The sequence below is a fragment of the Misgurnus anguillicaudatus genome, chromosome 2 (genome assembly GCF_027580225.2).
Source record: "Misgurnus anguillicaudatus chromosome 2, ASM2758022v2, whole genome shotgun sequence".
Classification (NCBI taxonomy): Eukaryota; Metazoa; Chordata; class Actinopteri; order Cypriniformes; family Cobitidae; genus Misgurnus; species Misgurnus anguillicaudatus.
The window spans coordinates 30009018-30024161 of NC_073338.2; the positions used below are offsets into that span (position 1 = coordinate 30009018).

General features: G+C 37.6%; 1 protein-coding gene across 2 annotated transcripts in view; it reads left to right on the top strand.

Moving 5' to 3' along the window:
- The window catches only part of ntng1b (netrin g1b), a 109409-nt gene that overhangs the window by 7967 nt on the left and 86298 nt on the right, over positions 1–15144 (top strand). The gene's annotated exons all lie outside the window — the stretch shown is intronic.

The window sequence follows — 15144 nt, forward strand, 5'->3', positions numbered from 1 at the left end:
TGGGACAGCTTTTTGCAGCAGGGAGTTAACCCTGATCTTATTTTTAGCTCCAGCAACAAGGGAGTGTGACCAAAAACATGTAGATGAGTCTTTTCTCCTCTAGTTCTCTATAACCTTACATCTTCAACTTGTTTGCAAAATAAACAAAAACACGAAACACATAGCGATGCAATGTTCTTTCCTCCGAAATTGATAATTAAGCAGTATGACTCAAGCAAGCGTTACTAAATTACAATTGTGAGTGCGTCATTGCTTTTGTAAACCTTAGAGTTCATAACTTGCATTTTCAACAAAATAAAGGCTGTTGCTTCGTCTATTTTTTGCTCTGCAAATAAAAATAGTTCTAAATAAAACCAAAGTGGGATCAACTGAGCAAAACACAACTGCCAGCACAGACAAGAGAAATGATAGAAACAGTGAAGCGTCCCAGTGGTGTTATATTAAATACCATCACAGCTAGAATCCTACATGAGCAATCGGATTAAACGAGCAGAACTAACTGTTATATAGTTTGATATTTAGACTTCATAACATCATTTGCTTGCAACGCTAGATCCATTAATAAACCAAGTTTAGCATAACACATTAATCTCGTTAATTAAAACAAAGTGTTCAATTACTCTATATCCATTCGAATCGCTTTGGGGCGGGGCCATTAATACAAGGTTGCTCTTGAGCAGGAATGTGTAAAGATCAATTATAACTACTGCGGGACAAATAAAGCATGTAGGTGACACGGGTATCTCTGAGGTCCACCGAATATAAATAATTTCAATGAATGCTGTAAAACGCATAGAATTCATTTGTTTAGGAACTAATCTAAGTGTGATTATCAATTTTAAGGGTTATGCAGATATGTAAAGCCATTTTTAATCTAAAAAGCAAATGTTACACATTCTATAGTTTACATCTTACTGGAAATGTTCCTATGGTACAGTAGGGCTTTTTTAGAAATTACTCAATTACTGTACCTACAGTATTATTGTACACTAAACCACAACAGAGCAAAAAAAAATTTGGCCCTTGGTGTTTGGTATTCCAAGACTAAAAAAGCATCTATATGGCTGGCTTATTATTTGGTGCACAATAGATCCAAGTAAAAGTTGCAACCATGTTTCATTTGTTGCAAATTATAGGACCAGAAATAAACCAGTGGTTTAAATACTGTCATAGGGCATACTGCCAACGCTCCTCTTCCCATTAAAAACTATGGTCAGGATTTACTAAAGACACACAGTGAAACATTAACGCTGAAAAGGTTATTTTTGCAGCTTATCTTATTGCATTTGTAATGATAATAATAACTATATTTTATCAGGGTTTCCCGCAGAAAATGTGATAGTTAAGGTGGTAGGATGGGCGGGTCTACGGTGCCAAGGGCGTGGCAATCAAAGGGGCGGGGCGTATGCGTCATGATGAAAATTAAAATATTTTAATAAAATAAATAAATAAAATATTTATTTTTAAAACACTCAAATAATACTTAATGTTGAAGAAACTATGACAAAAAATTGATACATACTAGATTATTAATTAATTAAATGTTTTTACCTCTAACAGGAATAGCTGTGTGATAATAATAATAATACCTTACATTAATATAGCGCTTTTCTTAGTACTCAAAGCGCTTTACATATGAATGGGGGAATCTCCTCAACCACCACCAATGTGCAGCATCCACCTGGATGATGCGACGGCAGCCATATTGCGCCAGAACGCCCACCACACACCAGCTTATTAGTGGAGAGGAGATAGAGTGAAATAGCCAATTATTATGAGGTATGATTAGTAGGCCAATGGGCAAGTTTGGCCAGGATGCCAGGGCACACCCCTACTCTTTTTCGAAGGACATCCTGGGATTTTTAATGACCACAGAGAGTCAGGACCTCGGTTTAACGTCTCATCCGAAGGACGGTTGAAGTGAAAACTAAAGGGTTAATAAACACAAACTAAAGCAGATGTTGTAGAACGTCTATAGAAAGCGCAAAAAATGTAAAAACTGATTATTTCCCACTATTAATTAGATTATCTTAAATGAGTGTAACTGTAGCATGAAAATAATTAATGCACATAAATAAAGTGAGCAAGAGCGCTCAACAATTATATCTAATCAACATGCAGGTGAAACCTTAGCAGGTTGCTCAAACAACAAATCACCAGCTAACTTAATTTAAAATTAGAAGAACTATAGAAGAATACAATAACAGGCTTAAATAAACCCAAAACATAAGTCCACTTACAGTTCTCACGGACACGCATTTTATCAACTGGCTATCTTCCAGACATGACGGACCATGTCTTATCTCATTTCGGCCGTATGGTGCACGTGCAAGCTCGTCTCCGCTATTCTTTGAGATGTTTTATCAACTTGCTAGTTATCCTAAAGACAGTGACGGTCCGGACCACGTCTTTCTCATTTTGGCCGTGTGGCGCTCGTCCCCTCGTATGCGTTATTCTCCGAGATGCACTTGCGGCCTTTTGTGCACCGTTTTTTTTTTTTTTTTTTTTGGATGACCTAGTTAAGGGTTTCCAAGCTTAGGCGGGCCGGCAAAACTGAAATATGCTGCGGGAAACCCTGTTTATATAGCGCCTTTAAAGCAGCTTCTCATGGCACTGAGAAACAAAAAATACACTGAAAGAAAGAAATTTAAAAAACAGCTTAAAAGAAAACACCTCCGTTTTTCAATATTTTACTATGTTACCTCAACTTAGATGAATTAATACATACCTATCTTTTTTCAATGCGTGCACTTTTAATCTTTGTACAGCGGTTCTTGAATGTGTTAGCATTTAGCCTAGCCCCATCCATTCCTACGGCTCCAAACAAAATTTTATTTTGTGTCACCATACTTACTCGTGTAACTACTCATGTAACAGTCTTTAAATAGGGAAAACATGGAAGTGTTTGGTGGCTTCATATCTTTTTGGATCCTAAGGAATGAATGGGGCTAGGCTAAATGCTAACACATTCACAAGGCACTGTACAAAGATTAGAAGTGCACGTTCTGAAAAAAGACAGGTATGTATTCATTTGTCTAAGTTGAGGTAAGAACATAATAAAATATTGAAAAACGGTGGTGTTTTCCTTTAAGCTATCAGATGAGGTGAGCATGCGCTCTAAGCTGCTCTGAGATCATCAGAATATAGCTAGGCTTTATGCCAGATCCATCTTTGTTTTGAATTGATAAGAAAAACTATTTATAAAGCCTCTAGTTTGGTGGTGCAGTTGTCAGGTGATGAATTCCATTCAGAATGCTCTATGGACAACAACATCATCAAAACAAGTCACGACAAGGTGGTTGGTTTGAAAAAGACTCTTAGGCAAATATTTAATTAGGGCTTACAATTTCATGCTCAGGGCCAGACGGACTTGGAAACATTTACATTTCCTTTCAGAAATAGTTTAGATGCAGTTTTTTTCTCTCATGTATTTGGATGGGGATGACACATAACATTGTGCAGGGACATTGAAGCATACCAAAGTTTAATTTCTCAGTGGATGTACATGAGTAAAGATATGAATAATGTAGAAAGTATAAACAGGGGGTTATAGGTTCAAGACCAGTAATCCCATTGTGAATGTGCTGACAATGAAATGGAGTGATGGAGAATGGCAGTGAGACTTTTGTTGTTGTTATGCAGTTTGGAAGTAATTCTACTGTTAAGATGGGATTTCAACTTTATTAGAAAAAACATAATTATGTGGCTTTAACCCTTAGCCTATTCCTCTGTAAAATAATCCCCATGCAAACTGATTTCCATACCTAAAATGGTGATAAAAATGATATAAAATCTATAAGTAATCTGTGCATACAGTATGTGTAAGGAGTATAAATGATAATACAGATTTACGTAATTACAGATGTCATTTCCCAAAATGTATCACCCGTCACTTTTTATTTAAAGGTCACGTTCTTCCTGATCCCATTTATCAAACTTTAGTTAGTGTGTAATAATGCTGTTAGAGCATAAATAATATTTTCAAAATTATAAAGCTTAAAGTTCACTGCCAGGCGATAAATATTTTTTTTTACAAAATTCGCGTTTCAAAGCTTACAGCGAATGGGGACTACAGCCCTCTACTTCCCGAATTAAGTACGTCAATAAACTCAATAAACAGGAATACGTCAGCTGCCAGCTTTGGCTCAAACGGCTCTGCTAAGCTAAGCTGCTGTCGAATCACAACCCACTAAACAAACTACACAATCAGAATTTGTTGTGTATTTTTAAAGGAGGGACTTCATAGAACAAGGAAGAGATCAGCCAATTTTTAGGACAGTGAAAACAGCGCTATACAAATAAGTAAATTGTGTGAAAAATACTGCGTTTTTTACACGTGAAACATGAACACATGTTATATTGAGCACTGTAAACACAATCAAAGCTTAAAAAAACACAGAAAGAAAGGGACCTTTAACTTTATTTGCTGTAATGGTTATACCAACCACGCATATATTATAGCAAAACAACCTGCCTTCATCACATTTTCCTAAAATGCCAATCTGAGGCCAAGATCCAGAGAATAAATTAATGAAACTAAGGTCTTTTGGCAATCCAGCACAAACTGTCTGCCAGCAGCACGCACCAGACGGTAAGGGATTCCTTACAGAGTCTGGCCTGCAGGCTGGCACTGTGAATTTCCCATCCTTTCCCTGATCTGAGCGGCTTGGCAGGCTTTGAGACAGCGGCCTGATGAGCGTTTGTCAGACTAGTGTCCAGAGAGCGAGCGAGGGAAGGAGAGAGAGAGAGAGAGAGAGAGAGCAAGACTAAACTGATCACAGAAGTCTTAGATGCTGAATGGGTTTTCACTTGGAGATATACAGGAGCTGCTAAATTGCTTTTGTTTGGACAGTTACTAGTGAGATAGTTTATGGGTAATATACTTTATAAAGTGCAATAGCCATAAACACTGTTGCTTTAATGGCTTGAGCCTTTTCTTTGTAAAACTATGAGTGTTTATTCTGTGTGGCCCCCTGGGGCTCTAGAAAGGACTTGTCAGCCTGAGGTGTTTTATTGCTGGCCCAAGAAAGATCTGCCTACCTGTGAGTGACTGAAGAAAGAAGGTGGCAGTGTCCTGGGTAGGTTTGGCAGTAGAAGCTGAATGGAGAGTTGCCCTATACACTGACAAACTCAAGCTTCATGGTGTCAGAAATCATAAGTAAAGTGAGAAATGAAATCAGGAGTACTTTCTGTTTAAACAAACATACGTGCACTTGGTATTATTTTGTAATATTTTTGTTTATGCAGCATGCATGCAACCAATTCATTTAAAAAAAAGTCAATCCAGTTATTTCCAAGTATATACATGGGGACACTTAGAAAGGATAAGTAATACATGGAACGTAACTATTCTGATATGAATTTGCAAAATGATCCAATAGGAATTACAGTATGCTTATTTTAAAGGAAAACACCACCGTTTTTCAATATTTTACTATGTTCTTACCTCAGCTCATACACATTAATACATACCTCTCTTTTCGAGCAAGTTTGGTGGTACAAAATAAAACGTAGCGCTTTTCTAAGCGGATTTAAAAGAGGAACTATATTTTATGGCGTAATAGCACTTTTGGGAGTACTTCAACTTGTCTGAAAAGTCCGCTCCCCTTCTCCCTCTCATAATGGGAGAGGGAGGGTGTTACTGCGCCGATTCGAAGTACTCCCAAAAGTGCTATTACGCCATAAAATGTAGCTCCTCTTTTAAATCCGCTTAGAAAAGCGCTACGTTTTATTTTGTACCACCAAACTTGCTCGTATAACTACTCGTCTTAAATAGGAAAAACGTTGATGTGTTTGGTCACTTCTAACTTTATCTCTAAATGGTACCATTGAATGAATGGGGCTAAGCTAAATGCTATTGAAGCGTCGGAGCGCGCTCCAGCGCTTACGTGCACGCACACAGATGATAGAGGGATGTATCAACAATTCTTAGTTAAGGTAATAACATATTTTAATATTGAAAATAAGTAGACTATTCCTTTAATCGTTGTACAGCGCCTCATGAATGTGTTAGCATTTAGCCTATAGCTCCATTCATTCCTTAGGACCCAAACAGGGATAAATTTAGAAGCCACCAAACACTTCAACCTCGGACGCAGTAATATTGAAGTTTGAGCGAAAGGGGGAGTAATCAGGAGTGATGATGTTACTGCGCCAGAGGATGTAAGTGCTCTTCCACCATACAATATAGTTGTTATTTTTCAAATCAACACACTTTATTTTGTTCCACCATACTTACACGTGTAACTACTCATGTAACCATGTTTAAATAGGGAAAACATGGAATAGGCTTTATGCCCAGCTGCACTACTTTCTGAACTTCAGCCAGCTCCTTGTTTCCTGTCTGCCATTATTGGACAAACTGATTAATCCAGGTGTTAAACTTTCGGCATGAGGTTGCAATTGTCTGCGATAGATATGTGTTGTATATGCTGTTTGATAGGCATGTGAAGATCGCGTTGAGGACCGGAGCGCGTCCTCATAGAAAATACGCATATCTCTGTAAAGGCAGAGAGAGCGATCCAAATCTGCACGCCACACATGAGCAACGGGTTACAAAATGCTTGCAGTGTGTAAAATGGTCTCTAATTGCAGCCGCATCAGGAACGCTATGATGACAAAAGTAAACAGAAAGATCGGCTCATGAGATCGGCAAATTTAGTGAGTGCCAATCGAGTCATTTAATGCCGTTATCGGCCGATTACGATCGGCGGCCGATCGATCGGAGCATCCCTACCATGTACCCATCCTCTAATGGCTACTTCCAGCAGGATAATGCACCATGACACAAAGTTCGAATCATTTCAAATTGGTTTCTTGAACATGACAATGAGTTCACTGTACTATAATGGCCCCCACAGTCACCAGATCTCAACCCAATAGAGCATCTTTGGGATGTGGTGGAACGGGAGCTTCGTGCCCTGGATGTGCATCCCACAAATCTCTGTCAACTGCAAGATGCTATCCTATCAATATGGGCCAACATTTCTAAAGAATGCTTTCAGCACCTTGTTGAATCAATGCCACGTAGAATTAAGGCAGTTCTGAAGGCGAAAGGAGGTCAAGCACAGTATTAGTATGGTGTTCCTAATAATCCTTTAGGTGAGTGTATATTGCAGGATGTCCCAATACACATTTGCAGAGCTCTGGGCTACTTCAAAATCACTCAGTAACTGAGGAATTTAGGCCCTTATATTAAAAAGATTGAAAAGTCAGAAGGCTTGAACTCATCTTCCATTTTTCACTAGTACAGCTGAGCTGATTAGAAAAACAGCTCATTAATCATGCAATGAAATTTCTATGAATAACCCTACAGTAAAGTGGCAATCAGGAATACATGAATAGTCAGATGGTTAATCAGCCCAAGTCTGTTGTATAATTCTCTTCATAAGCGTGACATCTTTAAATTATTAGTAAGGGTCACTTGTTTAACAGAAACTATCTTTGCATATTGTGCTGAGAAAAGAAAACAGATAGCCAAGAGCTTATTGATGTTACACAATAAAATAATAAAACGGGTAAAGTAAAACAATGTGTCAGGAAGTGCTGTTGTAAAAGTTCAAAGGTTGCAAACATAACAGCAACATTGTGACCATGTTGACCTATGGAAGAATGGTGATGGTGGGTTTAAAGGTCATTTGCAGATTGTAAGGTCAAACATGGCAGGCTTTCCACCATGCAATTCAAGGTTACACTACAGAACACAACCCCACACTACACCCGACAATGGGAAAAGAATCCAGGATTCTACAAATCAAACACATTTTGATTTAGATTTTTCATTTAAACAGGGAAAAGTAAGATATACGCCTCTGTGTGTTCAGCTTGATTTTACATCTTGCATTTTTGATTTGCTTAGGTATATACAATATTTGTTAATGGAGCATGAAACTTTTATGTGACAATAAAATTAATGTACTTTCCCAACACATGCTATAAAGTCAAAGAGCTTAAATCAATGACTCAAATCCTCAAAATCAAAACCTCTCAGTTCTCTAATTTAGTCAAGCTAAAGCTGTAACTAAAGGATTTTTGGCATACATAGCTGCAAGCATTCTCTTTATAAATATTGTACTTACAATGTGATGAGCTCTTACCTGCCATCAATGGTTGGCTATAGGGTTGGGTATCATATTTAATTTGAGCGATTCTGATGCCAATTCCACTTTTCGAATCCGGTTCCTGGTTCCAATTCCAATATTTTTAATGAGAGAAAAAAGAGCAAATACTTTTAAGAATTTTTATTTTATTCTTGGCACATTTAGTCCTGTTGGCTATAACTGTTAACTGTGAAAATTTGTCTAAAAATGAAATGATAAAAAGTGCCAAAATGAATGATACAAATTACAGGGCTCTCAAATTTTATCAGAAGTTTGGAGTGAGATTAGGGCAGGGCAAATAAGGGATTTGCAGCAGTGGCCATTGGCCCCACTCAGTTCTTTCAAGTTTGTACTAGTAATTCAATTTGACCTTTTGTTCATAACTGACAAGCACAAATAGAAATTTTTAACAATTGGTATGTCTAATAAAAGACAGACAAATTCATCCACATAAAATATTTGTAAATAGCCTATTTAAAATACAAATGTATCCAAATTAAAATGAAAACTGTCCCCAAACAAGACAACCGTAAGAAATACAAGGTGTGTCTTATGAGCGTGAAAACTGGCTAAAATGTGTGTGTCTCACATTAAATGCGTAACACTTGAGAGCCCTGCTCAAATTGATACAATTTGAAATGAACTATGTTGTCCTGTAGCTGCCTAATTTTTATCGTCTGTCTTACAAAAGAGATGTCAGTTTATCCAGAAGTATGCGGCTTTAATTCGAAGGTGAATCTGTGTTTTGTACCAGAGTGTGAGATGCTACTATTGCTGATATTAGCTGTATCTGGTGCGCTGTAGGAGGATTCGCGGCTGGTAGATTTAAACACGGTACATTCCTTTAGATTAATGCCGTGTTGAAGCAGATGTTTCATCATATTAGAGATATTGCCTCCCTTACATGAAATATCCTTGCCACATGTATTACATTTGGCAAAACTACAGTCTTTATTCACAAAGTTTAACAAAACTTTTAAACACTTGCCGCGGTCAGTTTAATGTACTGTGCATGTGTTTAATGAGAGAAGGTTCTTGTTGCAGGTCCTGGCAGATAGATATAACTGTAAAACGCTCACTGCTGTTCGCCATGCGAGAATGACTGAAAAAGTCAGAAATCAATAAACAGAATCGAAATGTGCGCATCATATCAATTACCCAGTTGTTGTTTATTTTGAACCGGTTCTAAAATGGAACCGGTTCTCGATACCCAACCCAAGTTGGATATAATGTTATATTTAGATCATAAATAATATTTTCCCCTGCTGAAGTTGAAGGGCAGCACGCTGTTAAATAATGATATGGAGGGGACATTTATTCACTAATTTGAATCATATTGCAAATCCTTATAGTAGATTAACAGAAAAAAATTGACCAAAAAAAGAGTTTTGACACCTCTGCTTTACAACATGTTGCTCTATAAATATTACTTTAAAGCTTGTACTCCTTTTGCTGCTCTCACAGGCTTAAAGTGCCCATGGCTGAATAGGGCTGGGTATTGGCAAGGGCCTCACGATACGATGCATATTGCGATACATGTATCATGGTACAATACAGTACTTTGCATGCTGCGATACATTGCAATACTTTTTCTTTTTTATTAAAAATGTAAAACAATAGCTGAATATGGCTGAACATGGAGGGACCACAGGGAGTACAAAGAAGGAAGGACATAGTTATATTTTGTATAACTTGATGTAAAGCCTAAAACAACCTTTTATTTAAAAAAAAAGAAAAAAAAGATATCAGCTTCACCACAGATATTCATTCCAGTTTGCAGAAATTTTTTGTCGTGAACGTTGATAAACCCTCGTGTTAAAGGTGCAGTGTGTAAATTTTAGCGGCATCTAGTGGTGAGGTTCCAAATTGCAACCAAGGGCGTAGTCCACTGCTCACCCCTTACTTCTGAAACACATAGAGAAGCTACGGTAGCTGTCACTGGACAACCATGTCATTGTCAGAGACAACTTAGTAAAATATTGTCCGTTAAGGACTTCTGTAGAAAAATGGCGGCATAAAATGGCGACTTCCATGTAAGGGGACCCTCTTTGTATGTAGATAAAAAGGTCTCGTTCTAAGGTAATAAACACATAACAATTCATTATGAAAGGTCTTTGTACACACCTGATAATATAGTTTTGTATATTATTTTGCATTTTTGTCAAAAGATCCTTCTAAAAATTACACACTGCACCTTTAAAGAGCTGAATAATAACGTTTTGTTGCGATGACATGTGTCCTCACTTACGACACGCCCCTTAAGGCATTGTTCCTGCCTTTTGTTCACACGGGATGTATTCCAGACATGTTAGAGCAATGTTACTACAGTAGGTCCCTTTTACGGGAGGATTCCCAGAATCAATTTGCGTTCACACAGAGGGCACCTTTTTGGGGAATTTTCTGGGATCAACAAGCTGTGTGAATGGGGTTTGTGTGCAAACCTGTTACAATGCCATACAACCTGGTGTTAAATAAAATAACAAAAGGCACTACATAAAAAATAAACACAATAGGTGAATTGGCAATTAAATCACAATTTGGGACTTTATTCATAGACGTTTTCAGTTTGGGCACATTATAATTGTGTAGTAGTATAATTTAGTAGTGCGTCTTTTTAATGCAAAAGAAGGGGAAAAAAGCATGAAAGTGCAGTGATATTAATATCAATTAGATAAAAGAGCAGGCAACACTTTGTATTATTTGCATCTAGTATATATTGTCTTATATTGACTGTGCAAATCTATCTTTTTTACATTTGATCTGAATCGTGTTTCCTGTGTGACCTAATACTACAGATCTATAATACGCTATGCCCCTGCAGGGATTTATTTGGCTCAGGTTCTTATCATAATCTTTTCATGTTATGGCCAATGAAGTGATTTCCACATATCCTATTGGCAATCTGTCAGGCCTATGCCGGCGATCTTATTCTGCAGCATGTGCAGGTCTCGCTGGCTTGAGAGCGCACCACTGTTTTGCCTCATTTCTTCCATGGTCAGTAGGGGTAAGTCCTGAACCGCAGTAAAGTACCTCAATGACTATGGACCATTAAAGCGCTATTGAGTTTCTGTCAAATCGCCAGCACCCACAATCTCTCACTGTCCCTCCTCTCGGCCCTCTCCATTATCAGGCCCCTGCAGCCAGCACGGCTCAACATCACTACAGATATAGCTAAGATTCCCATGCCCTGACAGAGTCTGCTATAGTTTCGGCCATCTAAAGCTTGCTTTAGGTCTGTGTGAGGCAAGATGTGATGTATCCCCGTGATTCTGATCTAACCCATAACCGTACATCAATATAAGCTTTAGCAATTTTGTTCTTCTGGGAGAGATTGGGAACTCAATCTCATATAGTAGCTTGTGAAAACCCTTGTAGTAATTGAAAAAAAAAAGTTTCCGCATAAGAGCATGAAACGGACAGATTGAATTCTTCCTGATGTGTGATGGGAAAAGCGTTTTCAAGAGGGTGGGGCATTTTCAGGTTTCAGACATTGTGTTGACCTGGGGTTGGGTCACAAAAGTATGGTCATAAATGACTGTCCTACCTTGCAGATGCTGACCTGGTGTCTTCATCAGGTTTTTTTACTTTACTTAACCAGCAAACTTACCTCATCCAGCTACAGTATAACAAAACTACCAGACTGGTCGAACAGCTTAGTTTATCCATTGCAGAAACCACTTTCATTATTCTGGTCTTAAATGATCTTTTAAATAAGTTTTATGGTATTACGATTCTCAATACCAACAAAAAGCAACACATTCATTTCATTTAGGTAACTGAATTGCTTGCAAAATATTGGCACTCTTCTTTCATAAATTCAACAAAAAGCACATATCTGTCTAGGCAACAGAAGAGAAAGATTAATAAGGATGATTAATCAGACATGACGGTGAAGCCAGACCTCCTCAGGCTCTCCCCTTGATCAAGACTATAAATGGTGAATCTGTATTACAGCACTCCCATATTTCATCTGTACAACTGCAGTTTTGCTACAGTATTTGCTTTTCTTTAGCTGTCATGATATATTATGAATACGCTTGTATAAGAAAAAACCAAACACTAAAACAGAATGCATTAAACATTGGTTTTAAAGCAGACTTACAGAAAATCAAACTGTAGAGGTAAAAGGGTCCCTGTTGAACAATTTAATTGGAAAACTTTTTTTGGATGTGCTATAAAGAGTTTCTTTCGTAGGCATTAAAGGATGTACTGTAATGTCGGTCTTATGCAGGTACTGACTGTCTGGATAAGGAATGGGAAATTCAGAGTATACTTGGTGTGTAATCTGGGGTTTGATTCTTAAACATTTGTCACCTCAGCTGATTTGTGGGGCAGCTTGAACCTATTCATCAGGTCCTGTTGTCACTGGGCAGTAAATTTATGTCCGTCATCCACATCCTCTGTCCCGGACCACATCAAGAGAGACTCGGGCTGTCAGTCTTACAACCTTAATGTCTATCACGTCTGCTGATGTGTGTATTGGTGTAAAACCGGTATTTTCCATTCGCCCTGCATCTCTGTGTTTTAATTCATCTTCAATACAATTAGTTACAGTAATATCACACACTGCCTGGAATATGTTTTGTTTACTGGCTGCTATAAAATATAACTAATTTAGTTCCTATTGAAAAAATATGTTAGTATATTTCATTAAAGTGAGTTCAGCTGTGGTTTACAATATTTTTTAGTAATTGGTAGTGTTGTGTAACACTGTAAATGTGACTTAATAGGCACTTGTACAGTGAAACATTGTTTGCTCCAGCAGCAACAAATGTCTAGGAAGGATGTTAGAAGGTCAAAAAGTATTGTTTTGTGCTGTTTTTATAAAGAGAGACTTTTCCTGACCTCTGCGCTCTTCAGGGTGGTTTCCCGGACAGAGATTAGCTTAAGCCAGCCTTTAATTTAGAAAAACATTACTTGTGTGCATTTTGAGGCAAAACAAAGGGCACTCATGTATTTTAAGAAATGTCAGTGCAAGTTGTTTTCAGTTTGGACAGCTCTTAAATTTATTTTAGTCTAGGACTAGTCTAATCCCTGTCTGGGATTTTATTTTTTCTCACATTTGCTATGTTCCCATCCACCTATTTTATGTGCATTTTGGAGATGTGCATGAAAAAAGCGCTGGATAAAAATTTCAAAAATGTGAATCAGACAAATTTCTTATCCTATAAGAAAACATGCGCATGAACTACACTGCAAACCTATACAGTACAATGTACTAATTAAAAATGAGCTAACTGTACTCAAACCTGTAAAAATAAGTTTATTCAACTTAAAAGTGTGAGTTCAACGATTTCACCGTTTTGGGTTCCAAAATCTCAAATAAATAGAATTTAGCTAACTCCAAATTTTTATTTATAACTTCCAAACAGGTCATTTCAATACACCGCCTCATTTTTACAAACACTGCAAATAATTGGTTGTAATGAGTTTAATGGCATTCAGTCTGCCAGTTAAGCTAATAAAGAGTATGGCACTGCAAATTTATTTGTTGATAAGGATTTCCAAATCCTGCATGCTTTGCATGAGCCTGCAGTACGAGCTCATTTTTTTTATTAATTGATATTTTATGTGGTTTTCAGTAGAGAAGAAAAAGACTAATTCGTGTTTAACATCTATTTTTTATTTTGGTTACCATTGTTCAGAAGTTTAGTGCCTGTGCTTAGGATGTAGGTTGGATGTGTGTTGCTTCATTTAAACAGTAACTATGTGAAGTGAATGCCAGCACCGAGCTTAGTCACTTCACACGTACATACACTGTTCTAAGTTTCATGAGTCACATTGTCTGTTTCTGTGAACAAAAAATAAATCTTAAACAACAGTGATGCGCGGGTCAATGTATAAACAACCCACCCCCGACCGACGTTTTCAACTAACCTGGCCGCAACTCGGACCACACACACACACACACACACACACACACACACACACATACCTACTTATCTACCAAGTGGGGACGTATGACTGAACACCCTACCTTTGGGTACACCCCTTTCTGAAGGGTCTAGAGACAAAATAAAGATATCTCTGCACTACTGGAAATGCCCTCATTACAGATATCAGTTGATATTTTCAATAAAAGCCTTCTTTCCAGACCTGACATTTTGCCTTCACTTTGGGGACAGTATTTTTTATGTCCAATTTGAGGACAAACACAAACTCTGATCTAGTCGACTTTTGAGGACAATGGTGATACACAAACTCTGATTATGTTAACCTTTGAGGACTTTAAGATTATGCTGTATATGACTCACTCTAATAAGCAACATTACAATTCAAAGTTCAAATACTGACTTGAAAACAGCCTAGTGCAGATATACAGCGGTTACAGTTAAGTTCTTCTATTATTTAGTGATTATTGATTGGTAAGCTGATTTTATGAATATATACTACTTCAACATACATAAAAGACAGGAATTGCCTAGTTCAGTGGTTCTCAACTCCACCCCCGGAGGCCCACTGCCCTGCACATCCTGTATGTCTCTCCCATCTGACAGACTTAGTTTAGTTCATGGTGATCTCTACTAATGATTTGAATCAGGTGTGTTAAATAAGGGAGACTTAGAAAATGCGCAGAGCAGTGGGCCTCCAGGAATAACGTTGAGAACCACTGGCCTAGTTAATGTCAATAGACCAAAATTATTGCTTTCTTGAAATCCAAGACTCTGGTGATACACAAATTCATATTTTAAGTCACTTTGGGCAGTCTGGTCATACACAATTCATACACAACAACATAATATAAATTCACTTTGGTTGAAACACAAACTTGGATTTTAAGTCACTTTGAGGACTTTGGTTGATACACAAACTCAGATTTTAAGTCACTTTGAGGACTTTGGTTGATACACAAACTCAGATTTTAGGTCACTTTGAGGACTTTGGTTGACACACAAACTCAGATTTTAAGTCACTTTGGGGACTTTGTTGAAACACAAAGTCAGATTTTAAGTCAATTTTGGGACTTTGGTTGATACACAATCTCAGATTTTAAGTCACTTTGAGGACTTTGGTTGATACACAAAGTCAGATTTTAAGTCACTTT